Here is a 19,864-nt window from a genome sequence, read left to right as displayed (position 1 = left end):
AAATAGAACCAGTCAAATTTAGATTTACGTTTTGAGTCTCTCAACCATGGATACTGAAATAATATGTACCTGATATGTCTACTTATGTTTAAAAAAAAATGTAAAGCTCCATCATATTACATAATAAAAGCGTTCACTAAAAAAGCTATGGTCTTCGATTTTGAAAATTGCGTGTGAAAGTCGTTGGTAAGTGCTAGTAATTCTATAATTTTCAATTTGTTTGACACATTATTTGAATTTGAAACTAGAGCTGTTATTGAAACATTTTAAATCATATTTTACACATATTTAATTTCATTTAATTATGATATTACTGACTACGAAGCACATTCCTGGAATAATACATTAAACATGAATCAACGATAGAAACATAACATATTACTATATTTGTTCTCTTACCGATATTAAAATAAAATTTACATGTACGGTAATGTATAAAGTTTTAATTAAAAACTACCGTTATATTGCACATGAAAGATTTACAACTGAAACATACATGGCGGGAGATATCTTTATCCCCATAACACGGTGGAGGCGGGTCTGGGATATAATATGTGGTATAAATCACAAGGACAGAAAACAGCCAGAGTAAGAATTGTGTTGGGGGACTTGGAGTCGAGTTTTCAGACTAGATAGACATCGTGTCTGTATTTCCCCGCATAAATTCAGTAGAAATAGACGTAGTAAGACTGGATCGTATTGGTTTTATTTCTATACTTTTATTACTCAATAAATTTATAGCCGAATTAATAACTTATTAATTCATTGTAATTTATTCAAACATAATATTATTAGGTAATATATTAGACAGTGGTTTTTATCTACAGAATCATCCAATTATAAGACTAATTTGGAATAAATATTACTAAGAGATGTCGCTTTATAAAAATTTATATTTCTGCCATTACGTTATAAAATGCAAATTTCCGCCATAATATAAATACAAATGTTATAAGATGTCATGTGTACCTTCGCAGACACAAATAAAATAGCAACCATATAATCAATTAACTATGTATTACCATTTCAACAATCATCATAAGAATTCTATTATAAATATCAGGAATAATATTTAATTCAAATTAACTAAACATTTGTTTTTTAAAATGAAATTATTTTTTAATTAATTATGAACTATTAATTACAAATAATTATTAATTACAACAACAAAAAATGATGCAACGTTTTGTCAGCTTGACAACTATTTCTTCTAAAATTCTAAATGAGTTTTAGTAATTTATTCTATTTGCAAAAAAAATACTCTCGAAACGATTTGCCTCTTATGAGCAGTTTTTTTTACATTGTTTTGGTATTACTTGAGTTATAAGGTAATTTTTTATCGGTTTTGATATGGGCAGTAAAATTAATTAAGATATTAAATTTCTTTCTTTATAAAATATAAGTCAAATATATTAAACAAAAATTAGTGCCATGCTTAAACGATGAAGTTTAATACTTGAAACATATCAACAGCAAGCAATGCCTATCCATACACGGTACAGCAAACTGTATAAACATTGATAATCACAATGAATTAAGGTATTGCACCCGGTTTTGTTTGAACCCGCCAAAAACAAAAATGACTAAAGATAAAATTGTATATTTTCAACAGTATGCACCTGAGATGTGACATATTTTAATGGTTTAAGATTTAAGGTAATACAATTGTTCATTAAATACAATATTGAAAATTCATTTCTTAGTTTCCATTCATATACATACTGTAAACATGAATTCATTATCTTCAACAATTTTGCTTCAATAAAAATTAAAAGATGGCTCTAAATTAAGCTTCAAATGCCTTCATGGGCTTCAAAATGTTTGTTCTTTTCTTCTGTGATCAGAAAATATATAATGGCTGCTAAAAAGCTCATTATTATTATACTATTATAAAATTAAATCCATTTAAAAAAGAGTGGTACTATTGTTTTATTTTTATGTTGCCGAAATTTCTCCAAGAGATAGTAACTCGCACCGTATAGCTGTGCATTTACAGTACACACTTTATTATATATATAACAAATAAAATTATTTTATTTGCTGTTACATTTATTGAGGTACGAATACACTTTCCTTAATATAATGTAACCGACATATCGGGATCACCCACTGTGTACAATATATTCTGTTTTCGTAAATGTTTTTTTAATTTCAATTTCATAATTCGAACGTTGAATTTGTTCAATAACATAGTATGTATTCTGTGGTCACAAACTTATTAAACGATGAAATGTGTGAATGTGGTTTGATTCAAGAGGTGGACTGGAATGTATTGTCACAAGGTACATTCACTCCAGGACGCTATATATTCTCTAAAAATGAAATATGGGCAAATAAATCAGTTGATAATAATATTATTTAATAATCTTAGTTATAATTGAATTAATACTTCGTATATATAATACTTTAAGTTAAGAATATATATTACAACATTGTACAAAATAGCCTCACGATATCAGTTTATTACTTTTAGACTATAGTACCACACAGAATATCAGATCAGAAAGAACAAAAATTCCCGCCAACAGGGGTGAGAGAGGAAGAGGGAAGAACTGTGTGCCTTCACGTTTCCCGCCACGAGATGAGTTATTGGCGCGATAAAGGGGCAACTTCCTCTGATAACCTTTATCAATAGAAGTGCTTTATTATGGAAGGGAATGTCTTGTCGACTTCTACACAATGTAAGCGTTAATAATAACTTTTAAATCCTTCTCTCATACATTCCTTGGAATGCAATTATCCTTCCTAAATGAGTCATTAATGTGGAAATCCCTAATCCTCTTCCAGTTACCAACGTACACGGATAATAGGTTTATAGCTCTAAAATATGCGTAAATAATTATAACTAGAGTATAATGACTGTTTTAACTAGATTTACGTAAATGTTGATTACAAAGTGATTTAAGCATTAAAATATCCCTACAGACTACGATATATTACAATTATTGTGACAAAAAAAGTAATATAGGAGCCTGTGCTATTTTGCAAGTATAAGCAAATAACACGTTTAGGTTTTTTTATTCAATTATGGAATCTGCCTATAAAGTCAGCCACATTACTTTTGGTGAAGGGTTAGAAATATCAAATGACTCTTAAAATCGACCGCTAAACACATAAATACCAGTTTTATGAACTAGATAAAGAAACTGAAAGTCGCCAAATTCAACAGAGATGGTCTGTATATGGTTAGCAGACGTCAATTCAACATTTATTTACGTGGCCTGACGATTGTTTTAAGCGTTACATATATCTTACAAATGCACGATATTACAAAAGATACTGTATTACATGTTAATACTTTCGCTAAACTCCCATTTCTCATATCCACCAAAAATGACATTGCTGACTGATATTTTTAAGAGAAATTCCTAAAATTGATTTTAAGAAAACCCAGGTAACACAGCTAATACAATGAACAATCGACCTTAGCTCAAATGGCTAATGCCATATTTGAAAATGAGAATATAATTTATATAAAAAATTAACGAAACCTCGTTAAAAGTTTTTCATTGGTTAAGGAAAAGTATGACCACGTGACGATTAAGATTTAAATCTGTTTTGGTTAATTCTAACCCCATTACCAGATCGGATAAAATTGGCGTAGGGAATTGGAAGGATGAATAATAAACATGTATCCACCAATAGAATTTTAAAAAGCACATTGTATTTAAGCTTCTAAAAATACATCATAACAACGAAAATGTTACTGTAATTATGAACTAATTACACGCTCTGGATCCCTTGAACAATGTAAGTATGGGATCCCGCACTCTCTCCTGTACTCCCAGCGTTGCTTGAATTATAACGGAAACACGTACTATAGCTAATTTAACGCTCTGGATCCCGTGAACAATGTAAGTATGGTATCCTGCACTCTCTCCTGTACTCCTAGCGTTGCTTGAATTATGACATTAACACGTACATAGCCAATTACACGCTTTGGATCCCTTCAACAATGTAAGTATGGGATCCCGCACTCTCTCCTGTACTCCCAGCGTTGCTTGAATTATAACGGAAACACGTACTAAAGCTAATCTCACGCTCTGGATCCCGTCAGCAATGTAAGTATGGGATCCTGCACTCTCTCCTGAACCCGCAGCGTTGCTTGAATTATGACATTAACACGTCCATAGCTAATTACACGCTTTGGATCCCTTCAACAATGTAAGCTTATGATCCAACACTCCCTTACTCGCAGCGTTCCTTGGATTATAACGGAAACACGTACTATAGCTAATTTCACGCTCTGGATCCCTTCAACAATGTAAGTTTGTGATCCCACACCCACTCCCATACTTGCATCGTTGTTAAGATTGTGGGGGTTGACAACGACGTGTGATATGGATGCTTGTCTCAACCCTCTAGCAAATTGAGTAAACTGAATATTCATATGTTCACTTGGATGTAACCAGATCTAAAATTTTGTGTGACATTTAAGTAATAATTTGTAAACCTACAAAACTATAGTGTTATCACGTGATCTACAGAACTTTTTTAATTTTAAGTCGATACACCCTTGGATGGAGCACGTTTCCTAGGCGGAAGGAAAATTCGACATTTAAGTTGTGACTGATTTGTTTGACAAGTTTTATGTAGTGTAGTTTCTCCAAGTGGACTGAAATAATTAATTAAAACCAGCAATAAAATAAATTAAGATGAATTTAAATCTGAAAGAGATCGGAAAAAATATATTATATTTGAGGAATCTTAATGATGTTTTTAATAATGTGCTTTGACTCATTACCTTACCAATTAAACTAATAATATTGAAGGTTCTTCGTGTCACAATAACATTCCACAAGCGTTAAAATACGAGAGGTTTTGTTTGTGTTAAACGTGTTAAATTAATAAGAACAAAATCGACGTATGATTCAGATTATATTTTTGCTCAGCTAAATACTAATAATAGTGATTATGACAAGAACCTTACAAATTTTCAACGAATACAGGCAGCTACTAAGTGATATCAAATAATAATCAGATGTCACTCATAACAAAGTCACTTAGTTACATAAATGTTCCGGTTTCTCGTACAGAACTCCATATTTTACACAAAAGTGGTAGATAATACATACGTACAGCACTAAAGTGATAATATTGATCCCTACACGAAGTTTGGAAAATATTGTTAGATGAAACTTTTCATGAGAGTCCTCTGTTCCTTTAGGATAACCAATTGTGGTAAGTATGACAGTACTTGTTCAGGAGTATTATATGTCACTTAAAATTTTCTGAATGTACTGAATAATCTGATGGCAGCCACAAGTCATTTGCTACCAAGCAATTCTTAGTTGATTCTTACTTGATCAGTTTTGTGTTCAGCTTCCAAATTGAAATCCAATAACAAAAGTGTCAGGTAAAAAAATATATTCCGAAATAAGTCCGTGCAAATTTTTTATTGACTGGAAGGAATGAAAATTTCTTTGAAATTAGAGACATAAGAGCGTATTTGAATTTTTCGAGTAATTTTTAGTTACAACAGCAAATAATAGGATCCTATAATCCTCTACAACAACTATTAATGGGTTGATAGGTAAACACTACTTTAGGTCTCATATAGATCAACCCGTACCGAGATACTAATAGACAATGGAAGGGAGATAATTATGGTAATTCTGTAGAAGTATGGGTGCTGTATACCCTTATCTTAAAACGTTATTAATAATCCTTCATTTATATTTGTTTGATTTTATACAGTTTTATAATAATTCGCAGTCTCTCTTTGTGTAAGATAGTACAATTTACAACGGTTATCATTTTGTACACAAATCTTATTTTTACTGGTTCAAGCCATCTTCTTTCTTGAGTTTTATAATGTCTTTGAAGACTTTGAGTTTAAAGATTGTTGTATTTATGCTGTTAAAGGCTGAAATATGAGTAAAATTATCCATTTCAACAGTAAGAGAACGGAATTTTTTAATTAGAATCTTTATTTTAAATTTTATGATATTTAGGTACTATTGGCTGATGCTACGAGCTATTAAGGTTTCTTATCGAAATGGAACATTTAGGAAATGAATTACTGGAAGCGAAATAAGTTTTAAATGAACGGTAAGACTTTATGCGATTAAAGTGATATTTATGTAACACCAGCAATGTTTTATAGTCCGCTTCACGTGTTCAGGCATTAAATTTAGAGCATGGTTCAATCGAGAGATTTAATGTCTGGTTTTGAGTGCGATTCTGCCCTCGTTGTAACGCCTATAATACGACTGTGAGGAGGGCATTTTATGGGGAGAGGCGCCAGTCGCAGTCGCGGCGTGCGAGACCCAGCTATTACCACCCTTGCTGTCAATCTCCACAACACTAGTGACGTGTTACTCCGGTACAGCTGGGGAGAGTTAACTAACTTGTAGTTACGTTGCTGAGTAAAATGTTTTCCAGCAAAAGTTTATACCCTTACATTTTACATGTGGTGTCAAACGGGTTTAAGAAAGAAATACAGATGTAAATTATTATTTCATAAGTTAAAAATATTTGTTGCTGGGATGAATAGGTGAAATATGCATTGTAGTACTAGGAAGGAAGTTTTGAGCCATCAATAAAATCTTTTGGTTTATTAAAATTATAAACTAATAATTTGTGAAACCGTAATTTGTAAACAAAACAAGCTTCTAAATTTGAAACAAAAAGTAATAATTGAGTCGAGATAGCTGTGATAATATGGTTAAAACAAAATATAAATGTAGGATCATATCGTCTGCAGAAATGTGAGCATTCATTAAGGAGCTGTCTTAATTTATTATTAGTGGCGAAGTATAATATAACCTGTAATATTGGCTATAGGTTGGAAAAACGATGTACATATACTTTGATCATTATACAAGATCAATTAATTGTCAATCTGATGCTTTCACAAACTTGAGAAACATCATAGTGCACTTATATACGACAATGAGAATACTGAGAATACCCATTCACTTAATCTCTGTCCGATTACCTCCTGGGTGTCAAAATCATGTAAAGAATTAATTTTGAGATTTTTCGTTGTCAAATATTTTGGATGTCTTTAGACGAACATGACTCCTGGAATAAATAAATAGTAATTTAAACTAAGTTGAAGTTGGTAAATTTTTTATAACTGGCATATTTTATATTAAAAATAAGAAGGACCTCTATCTTCCTACGACTGACCCCGATTTACATCAGGAAATCTTTTGTTTCCCCTTTCTCTCTTTGCACACATCTAACTCATAACATCTGACCGTTGCATTGGTGAGGCCAGGACGGTGATCGGAAAAATGGGTTTGAATGACTCACTGTTATTACAGAAACCTCATTGCTTAAGCTAATGGTTAGTAAAAGAGTTAACGGCCTTGTCTTTCACTGCCACTCAGGTTTAAAGTACTCGTACTCTTTCTGTGGTAAGTGCTTGCATGCAGATAAGGTGGCTAAGTATTCAGATGACTAGTGAGTTAATCTTTGTCAGATGTAGAGAGCTGAAGCCAATAAAATCATGTTCTCTTCATACGCAATCTTTTGTGTAGAATTTGGTTATTTACGAATAAGCAATCTTGTAAGTTTGGGGCCCATTTTTCAGCCCGTTACATGGGTTCTTTAAGTCAGCAATGTGAAATTAAATAGGCGGAATAACATGACGACCGGAGCTTCAGGTGCTGCGCGGGTCAGATTATCCTTCCACATCCCTCAGGTGAGAGAGGTGAACGAGATGAACAGGGGTACGTATCGTGGATATCGGCACCTATTGTATCATAGTTTTCCTATTTAGATTCCAACTACACCTAGTTTGTTTATGTAGCTGAATTGTGAAAGAACATAAGTCGTTATTCTGAAATCTTGGAAATACTGCCTTGATAGACATCGCTATCCAACTGTTAATTTAACATAAAATCAAAAAGTACTACACCAACAACATACTAGAACTTATAGTGTTAGTGATACAACACACTAAGTAGTGCTTGGCACAATATCGTATATGTATACCAATCCATTCTGTAGCACTCAGTGATATACGTCCTAAAATGGACTTATCCAGAATCTAAATGGAAATATCAATTTCCATCTTTCGGACAAAGGATTTATTCATGTGACTGATTGGTGCGGGCTGTAATAATTCACAATTCAATTATTGGAGTTTCTATCACAGTGACTTCACATCGTCGTAGAAATATGCTGTGTTGTCAGATTGGTTTTGCCATCAAATTTAAACCCCACCATTCTATATTGTGTTGCTTAATGTGTCATTAAGGCTTACAGAATAGTTTATAAAGCCATACATCAATAAAACAATAATTAAAAAGTCAGTAGTGTATTGAAAGAGCAATCATGTCTTTGAATGTAGAATTGCATTAAAAGTATATTATACCGAGTTTCAAATCTCATTAAAATAGGGGATTGAAAAAATTCACACATCTATAAGTACCAAAAATATTTTACAAATATCCCTAGTTGCTTTAAAAAATTAGATTCAACCCAAAATTACTATTGAGGCAATATATATATATATATATATATATATATATATATATATATATATATATATCTGCTAAAACCTTTATTTATGTAGCTTCAACTAAAAACTTAAAATTATTTTGAGAAGTTATTGATATTAAATATCTAAAGTTTTAGTAATTTTCTTATCTCAAAAAAGATTTTAAATTAAATTTAATGGATTGTTTAGGTTTCGTACAAGATTATTCAATTTACTTTAGTATACAATGAATTCGAAAGTTTTTTTCTTCTGGATGTTTTATAATAAGTAGTGAAAATGATTGAAAAGCTCTGATACAGGGTAGCCGGGCTTGGACAGTTGCCTGATTGACCGCTAGCTAGAGCTTGAGCTGCCAGAGAACTTTGCCAAAGCTAACACCGATATTCAGATAAACCATCTGACACTTTCAAGAGCAACATTCAGGGCATCCCTGATGGAACCTCTCATCATTGTTCTTTAAAGGCTATCAGAAGAGGGAGCAAGATATTTTGAAGGAACTAAACAGAATTATATTAATAACAACATAATCAGGCGTCATGCGATTGTTTAGTATGTTAGTATTCGTACATTGGAAGTCGGTAGTCTTAAATATATTATTATTCACACCAAATTATTTGAAAAGTTTTGGAGAAAATTATATTTATGTGAGTGTTGAGAAGATTTAAAGAAAATAAATAATAAACAGGTGAACATAATCTTGTACTGTTATTTTATAATGCATGCATAATGAATCTGTGCTGCCTTGCTAAGTGAAAAATACTTGTAAAAGACCACTAATATTATTTTTATACAGTTTACTGTTAAGCGATATTAATAATTATCAGCGAAGAACACATTCACATTTTAAAACTGCACGATCAAAAAAACAAGCATGTAGTGGACGGAAAAAGATCTAAAACGATATTTACATTATTATTAAAATCAGTAATTACTTCGTGTATAGATTAAATTACCTCTAATTGGCGGCCATCATCTCCCGACCTCCCCTCTATTCTCCTGATATACTAGGGGGGGGGGGGGGGGTGAGGAGAATGCTCTCCGTTGTTCAAACCTTTCATGCAGGGATTGATTTTTATGTCTACGTGTTTCTATGTATGAACATTTTGTAGTAGTGAAGCAGTTAATAAGCCATCTATCTTATAGAAAAAGTAACGAAAAAACAATAATTAAACTATCAACCATATCATTCTTATGTTGCAACATAACATTTAAACGTATCATAAAAAACTTTACTTTTAAATATAAAATTACTAATTGGTTTTGCAAACTTTTGTATCTGCTTAACCTTATTATCACAGTAGTTTCAGTTTTATGAGGAAATAAAAAATCACAGCATAATGTCTTGATAGAGTTTCAAACTTTCTTGCAGAAAAGTAAGTTATTCTGATACAATACAAAATTACTTTGTTAGACTTTAGATGTTAGTTGTTTTAATGGTTTTGTTTTTCACAGAGTAAAAACCTTTGCAATAATGTGTTTTAAACTCAAAATGACTACTCGTGTGTATATTCATGCTTTCCCTAGTGGTTTTATTCAATCCGTGCATTGTTGGCACACAAATATTTAGTGCGTGTCCAAGTATGGCGCTTTGAGGATTCCATGAATGTTGAGAGTCAATTTTAATAACCGAGGTACTAACATCATCTATAAATTTAATTTCATTAGTGCTAAATCAAATACCAGGATGTTCGCTGGAGCCTGTATGATAGTATGTTAGTGCAAACAAGATCACAAGAATATCCTTATGTCATCTTTAAATGTTTTTGTAAAATGAAGTATTTTAAGCTCAGAATTTATCTATATTTTATAAGCCTTGCTTTCCTGATTTTTTCCGTTTATTCCAACTCAGTATTGTTTTCTTACGCTTATTCGTTTTATAGTCATCAGAGATGTTTTTAACGTTATTTATAACATGTTTTAATCATAACATTTATTAAGGTAAAAAACTTGTATGCTTCTTCAGTCACATGAGCTACTTTTTTAAACCACAAGCACACAATTTGTTTTCATTCTTATTACATAAATACTTATCGTAATAACAAATCTGTTATATAGTCATATTGAATCGTGTGTTGCCTTTAACTCTTATCCAAGTATAATTATTAATATCATGACGGTAATTGTTTATTCTTGCTAACTATTGTTTATAACATTTTAATAATATCATTACATATCATAAATACATGATGAATAAAAAAACACTCAAAAAATTGGATGTACAAATATAATAAATAAAAAACTATATTACAAAAACCATTCCACCATGGAGCTGTACTGTTTGATAGCTATTTCATATGAAAGACTCGCCAGTCATGGAATATTTCCTTTCATATCCATTTAAAGTATAAAGTTAGTGTTTGAGCTTAAGGAGTTGTTTTCTTTTGGACTGATACAATGGATTTTTCCTATGTGTCCATCCGTAGCAGCGACGGATGTCTGTAAAGTGTGAGTGTGCAATGTTATTTTTATTGGAGTTAAGGTAATTTTAGTTGTATATTTGTACATAAAGACATTATAGTATGTAAATTTAATTTTAATAATATATATTTACAATAGATATTTATGTTAACTACACAAAGCAAGATATGGTTGTTTTCTTGCTTTGCATTACCACAAGGAGTTAAAGTAGGCTATCATAGAAAAAGTTTATGTTTTGGTAGAAGATGACGGAATCTAACAGTAATAAGTAAACTAAAGAAGGGGACCTCAACCTAACCAAGCGTGTGCAACTGGCGGCACTATGTGTCGTGGAAGTAGAGTTCAGATTTATATCTAGGAACATCAAAAACTAGTTGGATGTTCATGAAACACCCCATCCATTTATACAAGAGATCGAGCAATAAAGGACTAAATAACAGAACATTGTATCAGTGCCCCAAGTCTTTCATAATACTTCCACGGTGACTAATATCGCACTAAGCAAAAACGTAATAAATGCTAAGGAAAAAACAACAAAGATGAATACCGTCTCATATTTTAAGCTAAAAGTCCCTCGAGCAAATTTCCAATGATTAAAAGATTGTCAATAGTAAAAGTTCAAAGATTTTAGGGTCATTATCGTGGAAGCAATATTTTTGCTCCCACGATAATGACCCAACGATATATATATATGCTGAAGCCTAATTGAGTGAACATGTATAGGAAGCTTTATTTACTGCATAGCAAAAATATCGGTGTTTATAATTTGTAGTTATATGATAACACCTGATTTTACTGACATTATATTAATGTCCTAACTTCTTATCGAGTTATTATTATGCGGGAAAAAGAAACATTTCAGTGTTTATATTTATAAGCCATTGGGTTTAAGTTCCTATATGCATAGTTAAGCCAGCAGCCTAAGATATTAAATTCACCGTATCGACTGCTGCTGTATGAGGGTTCTAAATCGGTTGGACGAGAAAGTTTATTATAATTTTCCGTATGTGGGGTGAAAGACAAATACTTTTGGATGTATAAGTAAAATTCACTTACATAAAAAAAGGAAGTGAAAGAGATGGGTTATTGTTTTGGGAATAGCATACTAAAGATTTTACAGTGTAAGTAAAGTAATACCTTTTGTCACAGAAAAATCAGTAAGAACTGACTTCCTGACACCGAATACGATTATATTTTCAAAGAAATCCATATTAATGATTATTTTATGGATGGTTATCATTATTTTTACATGTGGGATATGATGTTGAGAAAAATAGTACATTTTTACAAAAGTTCAAAGTTTTTTTAACTTACGTTATTGTATTTATTGAATTTATTAAAACGAGTATACTTGGATCACGGGTTCATAATAATTATGAATGCGTTTTAAACGTATTAATATTCAACCAAATACTTATGCACATGCCAATCATAATTCCCTCCAGTCCCTGAGTGAGTCAGCCAAGTCGATCGCTCTCCCAATCTTGTGCCAAGAACTCGTCCAGTTTGTAAAATGTCTGAGACGGTAGAAATCGTCTCAGACGAGTCTTGAATGCCTTAAATATTGATGCAACTTCTACTGAATCTGGTAAACTGTTGCCTAAGTAAACACCTTCTTGTGAGGGCAAGTGTTCATACACTACCGTCCTGTGTTGCCCAGTCCGGTAGTTGTGTGTACTAAAATGTCAGAATGCATGTGGTTAAATAATATTTTTGTAAGCTTCGCTTTTATTATTTTGAGATTATTATTACTGTTTTCAAATATCAATATCTAAAAGAGATCCTCCGTTGAGAATTCCTGTATGATGTACTTAAATAGTAATCTCAAAAAACTGTTTATCTACTTTTCATACCATAACATCATCAACCATTTGCCTAAGGAGTTATGTCATTATATTGGTGGACTAAACAAATTAATTCCTGAGAAATATATATATTTCAATGTTTTAGGGGGAAGCAGTATTGAAACAAATAAAAGTAGATTATTTGACGATTTGGCAGATTAGCCAAGCCAAGCTAAGCCGTTAATATTGCATGGATAAAGTTGTCTAAGAAAACATAAAAGAAAACCACTAAGCATAAATTCCTGATGAAAGTAAAAACTTTGTCCTTTGGTCTTTATTTAATTTTGATACTTAGAGCGCCTATGATCTTTCACCAACGCAGGAACTTTGTACTTTTCAATTCATTAGTACAAGTATAAAAAAACTCGTACCAAAGGAACTATGAACACAATTGCTGTGGGTCTTTGTTCTCCACAATTTACAGCCATATCATCCCAATCTAATAAAATATTTTATTTCTCCTTTAGGAGGCCATTTGTGTTATTAGGTTCAAATTAAATAATGAAATATTATTGGAAATTATTTAATTTTTAAAAAAATTGAACGTTTGTTTTTAATTTTGTTGCCTTTACCGCTAAATTTATTTTGAAAATTTTAATATTACAAATTTTTAAATCCATATTTCATTTTATATCAAACTCAATTATGACGAAACAAATAATTATTTCAGAAACTGTAAATATTATAGTCTAATTTTTCCTCCAATGCACTCATAAATCGACTTACTCAGTAAAGTAAAACATGTTTATTACCTTACTCAGCTAAAGTATCCAACGGAAATTTCCCATGCATACATTTGTAATTATTTTGACCGTCAATATACAAAATTGTAAGTAATAAGTCAAAATTATAGGATTTGATATCCATTTGTACATGCTGAATTAGTAATTAAATTTCAATATAACGAACTTAACTTTTCTTTAAAAAGCAAGGAATATATATTCTCTGATAATAGACTACTTTTATTAATTTTGAGAATATAAGAAAAAAAATTACAATCTACTTATCATCCGTATTCAGCCTTCTCTTGATTTAATTTTTGGAAATTTTAATTGAATAAGGTAAGTCATCGAAGTAATATCGTTACAAATCTGATGTCCTTATTTCAGAAAATTAAATCAACTGTATGAGATTGTAAACACCTATTGGCAACCTTCAATATGGATTGAAACTTCCATATTGGTTTTTTGACAGGGTTGACCATGAGAGTAATCCACAAAGAGTAATCATTTGCCTGCGGTTGATTTCGTTTGTTGGTTTGTATTAGTTATTGGCTTCGTATGCACTTATCTGTGTGACAATCCTCTTGGAGTGTTCATAGCTCCCTTTGCTTATATGTATGATCCTATAACCAATTCATATAATTAATGTAGTGATTAACGTGGAATATTTACATAATTTCATGTACAACTGTGTAAATGTATCCTTGAGATAATTTCAATAGCGTATTGACACAAGTATTTCGCCATATTGTGAAGCCAATAGTGTCTATCTTTGACCAAAACCGTGACTCAGTTGAACTTTTGAACAAACTATAAATCTCTATATCTGCATGTTTATACAAGAACGTGACCTTATATATCACAAACTTAAATTATCTAACGTTTACGAAAATATTGTCTAACTTAGTCATATTTGAAAAAACCTTTCTCTTTATTTTTGAATAGATCAAAACCTTGTTAAGAAAATCAAAAGTAATTTTTTAAAAAATAAATATACTCTAATAATGTTTACATATAACAAGTAAATGTTTTTAGTCACTCGTTATTATATACCAACCCATCACTTGTCATTGTAACACTTAAAAAAAACTATAGCTTTTCTTATTATAAATAAGGGTTAACATTTAAAAAATGTGATCCTTAATATTTATGAACATATATATCAGAATTTATGTGTAATTTGCGTTGATGAAACAGAATCAAGAAAAGTTTTGTATAAGATCTTTAATATATACTTTATAAATTGACTGTATAGATATAGGAATGGGAACAACGGGATCTAGTAACTTATTGCAACAGATGTTAGAAAGTGGCTGTGGAACTCAAAGCTGATTTTGTGCTACAAGTTAGTTAAAGGGCAGCAATTCCTATTCTGGACAAACGTGACTCTTCAAAGGATTATTTGAGAACACACCCTATATTAGATCACTTTGATCAACCATGCAAGATACTTTATTAAGTTTGAAGTAAACTCTGAATTACTAATAGTAGTATCCACTTGTGGTGAAATGAATAAACTGTTATTATAGGAGCCTAGAGTTATCTTGCACTGTGTAAAGACCAACCTGGTTTCTCATGAAATCAGTATAAGAATGTTTCATAAGAAGGAAATCAACCGTCATCCACGCACATTTTGGTGGATCTCGAAATCGGGGGGTATACAAGAGGGTTAAAATACCAAACAATAATTATTTCTCAGATTATATTTTTTCTAACTAGATACACCACCAACAATCAGATGTATAAGTAATAGTTACATCATGGTCAGACAACTAGATAAAGAATCCGTTGAAGTAAACTAAGCTAAGACATATATGATCTGATTTAAAAAAAAACTGCTCATTTCCTATTCTTAACCATTTTGATACTTTCCAATTCGATGTCCTCGAAAATGGGCGCAGCTGGCGATCGATCTATGTTTTAGGAATATATCCTTGATCTATTTAGAGAAAACACAGGTTGTATGCTCGTACAATTCAAATTAACTCTGGGCTCCTAGAATATCGGTTTATCCATTTGACCACAGGTGAATTACGCTATTATTAGTTCATACTTTATAGCTAACCTAATAAAGTATCTTATATGGTTGATCAAAGTTAGCTAATTAGTATAGGATGGACTATGAGTAAACTTGAAATATTCCTATTCAAAAGTGTTTTGGTTTTTCTTGAGTAATTAGTCTAATATTGGAATCAGAGATTTATATTCTTTGTTGTTGACAATGGATTGTTCGAATATATATTACTATGTCGGGCATATATCATCGTTGTATGTTGGAAAATGTATCACATAGCGATTTTATATTGGTGTTATATGATATACGAGAAATTTTAAATATAGAAAAACTATGCAATTTTAGTATGGGTGAAATATGGTATTAGAAATTTTTTATAAAAAAAAATTGTTCTTATTACAGTAATTATGCAGACGTCAGAATACTTTTGCACTAATTATTTCATTTAGCCTAAGTTATGTGTCTTGTGGGGGAAATTTTATAAAGCATTAATAAATGGTTGAAACATAAATTTTTCCTACACATTACTGGGTTTTTACCGAATAAAATTACCTATTGTAACTTTGATTTTGCTTATGTCCCAGAAACAGAATTTAAAGCTCGTTTTCACAGACACGTGTTGTAAGACTCCCGTATCTTGGCCTCGTCCCAGAGCCAGGCTTCAAAGGAACCTGCTCTCAACATGACGGGCGGATAAAAAAATCAATCAGGGTCTGGGCGTCTCGCCAAATATGGTTACTTTCCTCTACACTACTAGAGCCAGTTATATGTATTGAGCCTGTTTCGTGAATAACTGAATGAAAACATATTAATTTTTCTCTTCCCATCATTAACTTACCTTGTTTGTTTTCGTAAACGCGGGTAACAATTGAGTATATTGAGTTGAGCTTCTTCAACCAGCAGTTTTTTACTCATTCGATGTATAAATTAGTTATAAAACCATGATTTTAGAGAAATACTTTAATAACATGATTTGCATAAGAAACTGAAAGATAATTACAGGAAATATTACGTATCATGTATAAAACCAAGAAATTCCCTTTAAATTTTGATATCATAATTCCTTCAGCCTTAGAACTCAGTCTTCAAATATTTCAGAAATTTTGTTGAAAAATTTAAGAGGATTGTGTGTTCAACCCATTCAAAACCAATTGATTGACTCAACAATGCCCTCTTCCTATGATCTTCATTCCCAGCTCAGTACTGAATCACCTCAATGATGTACGTACAAAGAGTTGTACCCGATGAGTCTCCTCGTAAACACTAAGAAAAAAGAGTACAAAAAGTTCCATGAATTTTTATCCGCAATACTTTCCAAAATTCAATTCCCACTTCAAGCAATGATTATAACAACATGTTTTGGACCATAGAAACCTGTACTTTTGAGATCGTGTACATTCTAGGTATTTAATCTTGGATCAAAATATGGCGCCTTGTTAATTAATAATCATCCAAACAAATTAGGCCGCACTTGATTAAATATTTTGTATTGTGCAAATAAATAAATAAAATAGTTATTTCATGGTAATAATTCATAAAAAATATAATCCATCGCATTGTTTTTTTTTAATGAAACGCAATAAATACGTGTATATAGTAGATTATAAAATTCAATATACTGAATATGCACAATTAAAAAAACAGAAGAGACAGAAGGATCGAACCGTAACAAATATAGCAAGCCATTTTGGGTTTGTTCGAACGGGGAACAAGTCTGTACATCTTGATATCTATCATTACGGGTCAAACTATACAAATAAGTGGGAGATAATGAATGCCACATTTAATTTTTAAATAAAAACTGTCATGAAACTCTAGGAATAGATTTTAAAGTGGTAAATCGTAGGTTTGTTTGAATTACCAATAATTACCAACAAATAAAACTTTTTTCCCGTTAAAGAAGCATTTTACCAAGCAAGATAAAAAATAACTGTACAGTAATTAATTGTTGTACCTTATTTAGGTAGTCATCTGGCACATTTTAGTACATCTATATAAAATACAATTATTTAGTAAATATTATTTTTATTGTTCACTTAAAACAAAAACTGCTAAAAATGAATTTACTAACTCACTTTAGGCTACTGTTTTAGCTCATCCTGATAAAAAAAAAAACTGAAAAACGAGCCTAGTATAATTACTGTTCATAGTGGCAGATATAAATATTGTTGATAATTTGCAAACCAAATAATTTTATGTTCCATTTACTTGGTGTAAAATTGTGTAACTATGTTCTTGGCAAAAGTAAAGAGTGAGTTTTTTCACCAACAAACATATCAAAAGTGGGACCAAGTTGAAGAATATTGGTGTACTTGATCTCTGTTTGTGCTATTATTGATTTATGACCCGCTGCAATGGTTCAGTGGTAAGTTTGTTGGACTGATAACCGAAGGGTTACCAATAAGTTACAGTATGTAACAAAAGTAATATATATTATGTTTTGTTTAAAATTTAAAAATGGAATATCATTATTATGTTTTAAATGTAACACGCATATCATTTACAGGGTTGGGCGAGGTGTATGTTGACTATTCACGGACAGCTGATTGCAAAGATCAGCTGATCTCTTCTCTTGTCTCTAATTGGTTGAAGATCACGGTATGTTGTAATGGAAAGGTTTCGACCCAATACCTCTCGGTGGTATTGCACTGGGTACGTCACGTCCTCTACTGCCAACCTCATTGTCGCAGTGTCGCTTTGCTGTCTTCTGTGTCTGCTCGCCAGTGTTGAGCTTTATCGTTGACAATTAGTCCGATCGAGGTGTGTGGCTCTTGTACCCTCGCCCACTGTATTACTTATCGTGGGCGGAATAATTTTTTATTGTTTTTACTTATTTAGTTGCGACAGAATGGCGTCTTTGTTCTTATCTCTCCTTTGCGTTTGGTCTGCAGTTTAATCTGCAACAGACTTATTTTTAAGACCAACGCGAGATATTCGTGATATTCGTAGATATTTTCGTGAACCGAACTAGTGGTGTGATATGCCACGTGACGGATAAGACGTCATCACCATAAGTCACGCAGCATTTCTTCATTTCTAGTTTGCTAACCCTATATTAAACCTGTGTAACTCTATTAAATACCTTGCTGAACTAGTTTTATATTAAAATTTAACTAAGATTATTACTCTATAAAATTCATTTGGTTCCCTACGAACCAATGTGCGGTACAAAATAGAGACAAAAATTTGGAAAACGTGGTTACCTGTAATTAGGCCAAGCTATAATTAATTTTAAATAGTAATAATTTCGATTGCTTCCCGACTATAAGTATAAATACTCACTCGATAGAGTAATAAAATAACTGTCACACCGTTATGTTTGAAACTATATTTACAGAAAGGTTTAGCCAATTCAAAATAAAAATTTTTTACGGATACTGCTTTGAATCCTTGCTATAACTCAATAAAACACACGCCGATATCAGAGCTAACTTTTATTTATATTTGTTAAACAATTTTAATGTATTAATTAGTTTTATTTTTATTAGAAACATTATAATATTTATTGTACACAAATGTATATAAACTTTGTTTTTATTACGTTTATATTTTAGATCTTAAACACTTTATAATATGATTTTATAACATTTAAAATTTTCACATATTTTGAACTATGTAATAACATTTCAGTTATCTGTGCCTGGAGCGTATCCTCTTCTCCACGCTTCCAACTTATCCTTTGCGGTCTGTGTGTGTGTCTAGTCGGAGGGTGTTGTCAGTTCCGGGTATCCACAGATCTACAGACGGAAGATAGCTCGGGTCAACGCATAGAGCTTTTGATCCGTGATTTTATATCAGTCATAGTAAGTAGAAAATTGGATATATTAAACAGCACATATATACGACCTAATTCTTACTATAACATGATGTAAAATAATCTAAAAACCTGTCTAATACGAAAAGTGAGAACAACGAGAAAGTTAAACTGTAACTATACCAGTTTTAAATGTATCGGCCTACGTGTGTACCGTTTGTGTATTAAATTGTTTATGTTTAGCTTATAAACTTAGAAGCACAATAATGCTCTGTTATAAAATTATAAAAAATTATCTGTATTGTTGTATTTTACTACAATCATGAACTTGACAACATTTGAAAAATAATTAACATTTAGAATTCGCGGCGTTATAATCGTAACATTTTTTATTAATAATAAGAATCAAGTTAAAAATTAGATTGGTTTTTAATAAACATCAACGAGTTATAATGATTCTGCTCGTGATGTATCACTCAGGTGAAGCTGTGACCAAGCAAACGGCAACGACCGTGTGTGCAGGCAGTACCGGGATCACCTGGCCAAGTACCAGCTGTTTCTTCGCTGTAGGACAGCGGACTGGGGTGAAGCGTTGAATCAGAAATCGAGTTTTTGGCAGTGAGAAACTGAGTCTGGAGATCGTGTGAGATTGCCAGATTC

The sequence above is a fragment of the Homalodisca vitripennis genome, chromosome X, assembly GCF_021130785.1.
Source record: "Homalodisca vitripennis isolate AUS2020 chromosome X, UT_GWSS_2.1, whole genome shotgun sequence".
Taxonomy (NCBI): Eukaryota; Metazoa; Arthropoda; class Insecta; order Hemiptera; family Cicadellidae; genus Homalodisca; species Homalodisca vitripennis.
Note: the sequence above shows the minus strand (reverse complement) of the source record.